The 10,013-nt window shown below is 43.7% G+C and overlaps 1 pseudogene; it reads right to left on the bottom strand.

Annotated features, from left to right (window-relative positions):
• Positions 1–5,116: 5,116 nt before the first annotated feature.
• Positions 5,117–6,532, bottom strand: LOC102246971 (annotated as a pseudogene).
• Between the last annotated feature and the right edge of the window lie 3,481 nt (positions 6,533–10,013).

Below are 10,013 nucleotides of genomic sequence, written 5' to 3' on the forward strand. Positions count from 1 at the left end.
ACTGTGTCAAGCAGCAAGTATGGACCAGCTTCCGGCAAATTCCCCCTTTTTTATTTTTTAAATGATAGCGCATGTAAATCAGCGGCCACCTCTCGGATTGGGCTGTTTAAGACTCGGAAGACCTGTTTGTGACTTTGCCAACAGGTCAGTCCGAGGCTTAACCCTATATCGGCTCCCCACAACATTGCCTCCTGTACATGCCCCGGTAAACAAACCACAACCCAGGCCACGCCCTGACCAGGAATCAAACCTTTTTGTGTACAGGATGATGCTCCAACCAACTGAGCCAGAGATAGATATATTTTATTTTCCCTGGCCAAGTAGCTCAGTTACTTGGAGTATTGTCCTGATACACCAAGGTTGCAGGGTCAATCCCTGGTCAGCACACGTACAAGAATCAACCAATGAATGCGTAAAACAAATACCTCTCTCTCTCATCAATAAATAAATAAAAAACTTTTAAAAGAGTAAATGTCAGGCCCTGGCCAGGTGTCTCAGTTGGTTGGAATGTCCTCCTATACACCAAAAGGTTTTGGGTTCCATTCTCAGTCACTCAATCTCTCTCTCTTCCTCACTCTCTTTAAAAAAATAAAAGAGCCCTAGCTGGTTTGGCTCAGTGGATAGAGCATCAGCCTGCAAACTAAAGGGTCCCAGGTTCAATTCTGGTCCAGGGCACATGCCCAAGTTTCAGGCTAGATCCCTAGTGGGGAGCATGCATGAGGCAGCCGATCAATGATTCTCTCTCGTCACTGATATTTCTATCTCTCTCTCTCCCTCTCCCTTCCTCTCTGAATTCAATCAAAATAAAAATTAAATTAAAAAAGAGTAAATATCCCCTTTACTTAGAATATTTCAAGTACAAAAAAAGAAAAAATATATACCTAAGACTGTTTAGAAAAAAGTTAATTGTTCATCCTGGACAGCGTGGTTCAGTTGGTTGGAGCATTGCTCAGGTACATCAGAAGGTCACAGGTTCAATTCCTGGTCAGGGCACATACTTAGTTTGTGGGTTCAAGTCCCCAATTGGGATGCCTATGGGAGGATCAATGTATCTCTCTCACATTGATGTTTCTCTTTCTATCCCTCCCTCCCTCTCTAAAATCAATAAAAAGGTAAAAATACTTGTCTAAGAAAAAAAAGTTAATTGTTCTGAGAATACTACTAAGGCACTGAATTCAAATATCCCTTGAGATATGAATTATCTAAATTTTTATATCTTTAATATTCAGATATAAAAATTTAGTTATTTTCTTAAGAAATATTTTTAATTTTTATTTATTGATTTTAAAGAGAGAAGAAGAAGAAGAAGAAGAAGAAGAAAGAGAGAGAGAGAGAGAGAGAGAGAGAGAGAGAGAGAGAGAGAAACACTGACTTATTGTTCCACTTATTTATGTATTTGTTAGTTGTGCCCTGACCTGGGATTGGACCCACAACCTTGGCATATCAGGGCAATGTTCTAACCAACTGATCTACCAGCCAGGGCTTAAAAAAAATTTTTTTTTAATTCTCACCTAAAGATATGTTTATTTTAGAGAGAGAAAGGGAGAGAGAAACGTCAATGTGAGAGAGAAACATCACTCAGTTGCCTACCGTACATGCCCTGACCAAGAATGGAATCCAAAGCCTTTTGGTGTACAAGGATAACACTCCAACTAACTGAGCTACCTGGCCAGGGCAAGAAATATCTTTAGTAAGATGACTCAACCTTATCATTTTTTCCTCTGGAAGGCAGAGTTTTAAACAAGTATGTAATACAGTCTCATGAAAATACTGTGATAATACCCAGGTTCAAAGGTACTTATCACTAGAAAAAGGGCTTATATACCTAGATGTTTTTACTTTTAGACATATTTTATTTCATCACTATAACATATCAGCCACAATAAGGTATACTGAAGCATGGAAGGCCATCGTGTTATATAAAACTAGAGGCCTGGTGCACGAATTCATGCACCAATGGGGTCCCTCGGCCTGGCCTGCGGGATCGAGCAGAAACCAGCTCTCCGACATCTCCCAAGGGGTCCCGGATTGTGAGAGGGTGCAGGCCAGGCCGAGGGACCCCACTGGTGTGCGATCAGGGCCGGGGAGGGATGTTGGGAGGTTGGCCTGCTGGGGAGGGACCACTTGCTCAGTCCAGCCTTTCTTGCTCAGTCCTGAATGACTGGACCCCAGCAGCAAGCTAACCTACCAGTCATAGCGTCTGCCCCCTGGTGGTCAGTGCCTGTCATAGCAAGCGGTTGAGCATCTTTAGCATATCATTAGCATATTATGCTTTGATTGGTTGACCGGACAACTGGACACTTAGCATATTAGGCTTTTATTATATAGGATTTGATGCAAAAGCTCAGGATCATTTTACTAATTAGATAATTACATCAATAAACTTAAAGTTTTATAAAACTATTGAGAGGTTAGGGTTTCAGATGTATAGTACCCTTTAAAATATATTAGCTCTGGCTGGTGTGGCTCAGTTGGTGGGAGTGTCGTCCCTTGCACTGAACGGTCTCGGGTTCTATTCCCAGTCAGGGCAGTAAATACTCATGTTGTGGGTTTGGTCAGGGCACAGACTGATAAATGTTTCTTTCTCTCTCTCTCTCTCTCCCTCCCTCTCACATCCTCTTTCTAAAATTAAAATAAAATATATTCCCCAAATTTTACCTTTAGTATGTACAAAAAAGGTTCATCTTGGAATATAAATGCAAGCAGCTATAATAAGAATGAGTCGTGTATTTTCAAAGGCACTGACACTGCTCTGTGGTATAAACTCCGCAAAGTGACAATAAGTGGGCAGCAGGAGAAACTATCTAGATTCATGACAAACCAACAATCTAAAAATGTGTAACAACAGTGAATATATAGTGCTATCATCCACTCTGTCTTATGTATGGACCTTATACTTAAAAGTATTTTTCCAACCAGCCACTGTGGCTCAGTGGTTGAGTGTCAACATATGAACTGAGTTTTGGGTTTGATCCCCCAGTGTGGGGCATGTGGGAAGCAGCCGATCAGTGATTCTCTCTCATCATTGATGTTTCTATCTCTCTTTCCCTCTCCCTTCCTCTCTGAAATAAATAAAAATATATTTTTAAAAGTATTTTCCCATAAATGGCAGTTACTATGGCCATTTGCCAAGTGCAGAATAAGTGAAAAATCAAATAAAAACAGCAAGAAAGTCACAGCATACTTCTAGAATTTTTATATCCTTTGCTTATGATGACCTCCTGTGATCTAGAACCTTTGTTTTATGTAAAATTGGAGTTCTTACATTCCTTGCCCTTCTTCAGGTTGCTGCCCATTGCCATAAAGGTCTGGTTCTGGAATATGTTGAAGGTAGCTTTTTTTTTAGATAAAGAGATTATGTCTTCTTCAGGAAGCCTTCACTTTCTTTCAAGCTTCATTCTCTCTTCCTGGTGAACTTTTTTAAGATGCTCAAGTTTGGCCTGTAGCTCTCTTTTAGCTTCTTTCTTCTTTACTCACTGCACATCTGCTTCCTTTCTTCTTCCTTCCTCTGATGTTCTCCAAAAAATTTGTCTTTTGTTTTTGGCCTAAACAATCCTATATAATAAAAGCCTAGGTGGCATCAAGCCCTCACTTGACATCATCACAAGATGGCCACCACAAGATGGCTGCCCTCACGTTGTCACAAGATGGCCGGCAGGGGAGGGCAGTTAGGGCAACCAGGCCGGCAGGGGAGGGCAGTTGGGGGCAACTAGGCCAGCAGGGGATGGCATTTGGGGGCAATCAGGCCTGCAGAGGAGGGCAGTTAGGTGTCAATCAGGCTGGTAGGGGAGCGGTTAGGGGGAGATCAGGCTGGCAGGCAGAAGTGGTTAGGGGCAATCAGGCAGGCAGGCAGGCAGGTGAGTGGTTAGGAGCCAGCAGTCCTGGATTGTGAGAGTGATGTCCAACTGCCGGTTTAGGGATCAGGCCTAACCCAGCAGTTGGACATCCCCCGTCCCAGATTGGAGAGAGTGCTGGCTGGGCGGAGGGACACCCCCCCCCCCATGCACGAATTTCATGCACTGGGCCTGTAGTCTGCATATATAAAAACCTAAGCTACCCTTACAACTGGTCGACCTAACGACCAGTCTACTGGTTGCTATGATGTGCACTGACCACCAGGGGGCAGATGCTCAACACAGGAGCTGCCCCCTGGTGGTCAGTGCACTCCCACAGCTAACCTTCTGTGGCCAGCCAACCTTCCGCGATCCTTCCCCCATCCCTCCACCCCACCTCACCCCATCACTGGCCAGCTGGCTCTGATTGGCCCCTATTGCCAGCCAGGCCCAGGAACCTCACCCATGCATGAATTTGTGCACCGGGCCTCTAGTAGAAATATATTGTCTCATGGTTCTGGAGGCTAAAAGTCAAAGATCAAAGTGCCATTAGAGTTGGTTTCTTGTGAGGCCTTTCTTTCTGGCTTTAGATGATCACCTTCTTGCTGAGTCGTCACATGGCCTTTTCTCTGTTTGTCAGAGAGAAAATTCATGTCTTTTGCCTTTGTAGGTCTCTTGGAGACTGAATAGCTTATTTTATGGGCCCTATTGGGTCTGAGCCCCTCTGCCAGGGGCTGGGTATATGAGAGAGTCTTTATTGTAGAGCCTGTGGCCATATAGCCATTGCTAACCAGGAGCTACCAGACAAAACAGCTCTTCATAACAGTCTCATACAGGTAGCCGCATACCAGCTGATTAACAAATACATCTTTCTCACAAAACAGTAGCAGCCTCTGTACCCACAGCCATTATCTGAGCAACCACATGCTGCCTCTGGACCTACAGCCTCACATAGTAGCTGCATCTGAGCTCACCAACCTCAGTAGTCTCAGTAGCCTCTCCAGCCTCTCTCTAGCACACTGGCTGGTCAGTAACATGTATTATACTACTTAGACAAAAGAGGCTTCCTTCCAAGTCATGACTTCACTCATTTGGGTTATAGAAGGGTACAGTGTACCATGCGATCGCTGTGGCCTTGCATCTGTGTATAGTCCTTGGACACCCTGATTAAGATTCCCATGCCCAGAGTGGCCTTGGCCATCTGGTGTATTAGAACAAGGCCTCAATATTCCAGTTGGCCTTGAGCATCCCACGTACCCTGGCATGGTTCCCACAGACCCACATCAGAAACCCATTTCCTCTAGTTTGCAATAGCCTAAGGTTCAAAGTGCCTAGTGTGGGTCTGTTCTTGCAGGTCCTCCCTGTTTGTACTGTGGATCCTGATTAAAAAAACAAAACGAAAAATCCCAGAACCTAACAGCCATTTCTACACAGAGGCCTCTCAGGCAAACTACACTTCAAGGAGAAGCCTGCACTGAACTACGTGGCTGCTGCCAGGCAGAGCCAGCCATTATAAAGGCGTTCCTGGAGTCCTATTTCAACCAATAGGACTGACGCTTTCCCCATCCAGTCAGAACTGTATAGCTATATTCCCTGCCATCATCTTCTTCACCAACCAATTAGAGCAGGTCTATTCTGACCAATCAAGACAGTGCCTTTTGGTCCAACCAAACTTGGAGGATTTGGAGTCTTCATTTGCATGAGAACAAACCAATCAGGAATTGGAGTGGAGACTTCTATCCATGTAAATCAGCTCTCCTCTGACTGTGAGAGCACATTTTCCCTTTCCACCAAAGCCTGTGTTTCTTCAGCTGAGCTGAGGCACCAAAAATGTTTCGGGGAGTAGACCAGAGCAGGGAAAAGCAGAGAGACTTGGGCACACCTCACAGCTGTGCCATTTTTACAATCATGCTATATCACAGTTGAGCATTGTATTGGCGCCAATGACCATAGGTTGACAGTACAAATGAGCATTTCCTGGAGCTTTACAAAGTCACAGTGGTTTTCATTTTCTGAGTTTTGACCATCTTGTTCCCAGCTTTTATCTCATCCATACAACCTACAACAGCAAGTGGCAAGTATCCATTCACTGGAGCATTAATTATAACAGTTTTATCATCTGTTGATAATGGGTATATCTGGGCACTGTTGCTGAACAATTCACTCATGAGTTTGATCTTAAAATTCTATAATTCAGTTTTAGAAATGTCATCTGCTATGGCAATCACTGTATAAAGTTTACTTTGCTGTCAAGGCTCTTAGTGGCTAAGAGATCAACTATCTGTTGGTGACATGAAGTAGAGGCATGCATGGATCCAAGAATTATGGGACTTAAAAAGAGAACCTTTAATCTTTAGTTCTTGGAAATTGGCCTTGAACTGAGCATCTATGTGTCAACTCTTGGTTGGTAGCTCTCTTCTTTATTTATTTGGTTACCAAATCCCATTGTATTCACAATGGTCAATTTCAATTGAACATTACTTCCTTGGAATTCATATGTCTCTGCTTTAATTAAGCCTAACATGTGGGTAAAAATATGAGGATTCATGATCTTTAAAATTAGTATTAAACAATGTGTCAATCATCACTGATTTTCCAATTTCAGCTTCCCCGACACAGAGAATATAAAAACAGAAGCCTTGTTGAATGGATCTATTGACCAGCTGACCATGCAAACTCCAAAAACCAAAGTGGCCACATAGTTAAATAATAAATATTTTCTCTTTTTTATCTCTGTTCATCATCAGATACTTTGTTACAGAAGACCAGAGAAAAACCAAGCCACGCTTAGAGAAAGGGAGTTACATTTTATTATTAAATTCTGTGGAGGCCCAGAGAAAAATGTGTCTTTCAAATTCTGGGCCCCCCAACATGGAGGAAACTCCCTTTATTTATACTTTTTCCAGTCCTTTGTCTCCCAAATTTGGAATGAGACTTCTGGGCCTTCTGAGAAAGAAGGCCTGTGTGCTGGGAAGGGGCCATGAGACCATATCTCAAGGCCTGGCCTGGTGTCAGCACTGACAACTCTGTCTGGGGCATAGTTTACGGCCTCTCTGGAATGAGAGTAGTCTTATTTTCCTTATTATTTAAGCCAGCAAGCGTTTACAGAAGCCAAAATAGCAGGGTTAAAATTTCAGCAGTTTTTATATAAGATGGATGCTTCAACTTGAGAGCACATACAAGTTTTGTCGCCATGTGCGATTGAAAGAGCAGGTGCCATACCATCTCAGAGGGCATGGTCCCATGTGGAGTGGAATGAAACTGGCTGAGGGACAGTGAAGCTGTGGCCTCAGCCCTGGCCCCAGAGTGGTGCATCCTAGTGGCCAAAGGAAACAAGGGGAACCGGGAGGGCTTAATGTGGGCCAAGGCTGGAGGCAATATTTTCTTAATCTTTGACTATAAGCCACATGACAATCAAAGCAATTGAAAATTTAGCTAAAGCCTATACCTATATCTCTAGACTCGATACCTAAACCTGCTTACTTGAGTGTCGGTTTCAGTAACAATGCAAGCAAGAAGAAAGCAATATCATTTTTTTAAATATTTTTTTTATTGATTTCAGAGAGGAAAGGAGAGGGAGAGATAGAAACATCAATGATGAGAGAGAATCATCAATCAGTTGCCTCCTACACACCCCCTACGGGGGATCAAGCCCACAACCAGGCATGTGCCCTCACCCAGAATCAAACTGTGACCTCCTGGTTCATGGGTTGACACTCAACCACTGAGCCACACTGACCAGGTGACGGCAATATCTTTTAAAGAACTGCAATTAAAAAACAAAACTGTCAGAGAGACCAAGATGGCGGCATAGGTAAACACTGGAGACTGCTGCCGCAAACAACCACTTCAAAAATACAACTAAAAGACGGAACGGACATCACCCAGAACCACAGGAAGGCTGGCTGAGGAGAGACTCTTCAACTAGAAGGAAAAATAACAGCACACCGAGGCTCAGAGGAGGCGCAGTGTGGAAAAAACTCAGGTGCGGAGGTGCGCGCGCAAAGCGGGCTGGTGGCTGAGAGCGCGGTTGTCGTTTTCGGTCAGGGGGGAGTCTCAGACTCTGAGCTCCAGATACGGGCGAATCGCTGGGGACTCGGACCCAAACGGGAGAAGCGGGAGTGTCTGGCATCAGTTGGAAGGCAGCTTTCCCTCCGAGGTTTGCAGCGGTTCCGGGGGTTCTGAGAAGCAGAGCCTCTGGGAACAGGACTGAGGGCACCATAACGGCTCCCTCCGCCCGCCCTGTTGAGCCCGCCCCGCCCAAGCCCTGCGCAGAGCCATTTGCCAGATCGCCTCAGGCAAAGGCTAGATTAGCACCTCCCCAGAGGACAGAAGTTTTCCGCGGCAGACACAGCTGATTCACACAGCCAGTCGGCCTGGTGGTCAAATCCCTCTAGTATTAACTACAACAATCAAGGCTCAACTAGAACAAGACTGCGCACAAAGACCACTAGGGGGTGCACCAAGAAAGCATAAAAAATGCGGAGACAAAAAAACATGACAGAAATGGAGGATATAGAGCTAAAAATCGCAATTTTGAGGGCTTGCAAAAATGTGCTAGAAGCTGTCAATAAACTTGAGGAGAGAGTCACGAAAACTAATGAGACCCTCGATGCTATGATAAAGAACCAACTAGAAATTAAGCATACACGGACTGAAATAAAGAATATTATACAGACACCCAATAGCAGACCAGAGGAGCGCAAGAATCAAGTCAAAGATTTGAAATGCGAAGAAGCAAAAAACACCCAACCGGAAAAGCAAAATGAAAAAAGAATCCGAAAATACGAAGATAGTGTAAGGAGCCTCTGGGACAGCTTCAAGCGTACCAACATCAGAATAATAGGGGTGCCAGAAGATGAGAGACAGCAAGATATTGAAAACCTATTTGAAGAAATAATGGCAGAAAACTTCCCCCACCTGGTGAAAGAAATGGACTTACAGGTCCAAGAAGCGCAGAGAACCCCAAACAAAAGGAATCCAAAGAGGACCACACCAAGACACATCATAATTAAAATGCCAAGAGCAAAAGACAAAGAGAGAATCTTAAAAGCAGCAAGAGAAAGAGACTCAATTACCTACAAGGGAATACCCATACGACTGTCAGCTGATTTCTCAACAGAAACTTGGCAGGCCAGAAGGGAATGGCAAGAAATATTCAAAGTGCTGAATACCAAGAACCTACAACCAAGAATACTTTATCCAGCAAAGCTATCATTCAGAATTGAAGGTCAGATAAAGAGCTTCACAGATAAGGAAAAGCTAAAGGAGTTCATCACCACTAAACCAGTATTATACGAAATGCTGAAAGGTATCCTTTAAGAAGAGGAAGAAGAAAAAGGTAAAGATACAAATTGTGAACAACAAACATGCATCTATCAACAAGTGAATCTAAGAACCAAGTGAATAAATAATCTGATGTACAGAATGAACTGGTGATTATAATGAATCAGGGACATAGAAAGGGAATGGACTGACTATTCTTGGGGGGGAAAGGGGAATGGGAGATGCGGGAAGAAACTGGACAAAAATCGTGCACCTATGGATGAGGACAGTGGGTGGGGAGTGAGGGCGGAGGGTGGGGCGGGAACTGGGAGGAGGGGAGTTATGGGGGGGAAAAAAAGAGGAACAAATGTAACCTGAACAATAAAGATTTAATAAAAAAAACAAAAAAAAACTGTCGACCTAGAATTTGATTCCCCAGGAAAATATCTTTCAAAACCAATGGTAGTGCCCAGCCAGTATTGCTCAGTGGTTGAGTATTGACCTATGCACCAAGAGGTCACAGGTTCAATTCCCAATCAGGCCACATGCCCAGGTTTCAGGATTGATCTCTGACAAGGGGTGTATAGGAGGCAGCCGATTGATGTTGATGTTTCTCTCTCATCAATGTTTCTCTCTCTCTCTCTCTCTCTCTCTCTCTCTCTCTCCCTTGCCTTTCCTCTCTTTCTAAAAATCAATAAAAACATTAAAAACTAAAGGCAATTAAAAGGGATATTATTTAGCCATAAAAAGGAATGAAGTCCTAATATATGCAACAAAGTAGATGAATTGGGAGAGTTCCAAGTGAGGTAAAATAAAAATAAGCCTTTTCATCAGGAATCCACCAGACAGGTCAAAACAAACCACCACAATTACTTGAGAACTAGAGGCCCAGTGCATGAAATTTGTGCATGGGGG

The sequence above is a fragment of the Myotis brandtii genome, unplaced genomic scaffold (assembly GCF_000412655.1).
Source record: "Myotis brandtii unplaced genomic scaffold, ASM41265v1 scaffold379, whole genome shotgun sequence".
NCBI lineage: Eukaryota > Metazoa > Chordata > Mammalia > Chiroptera > Vespertilionidae > Myotis > Myotis brandtii.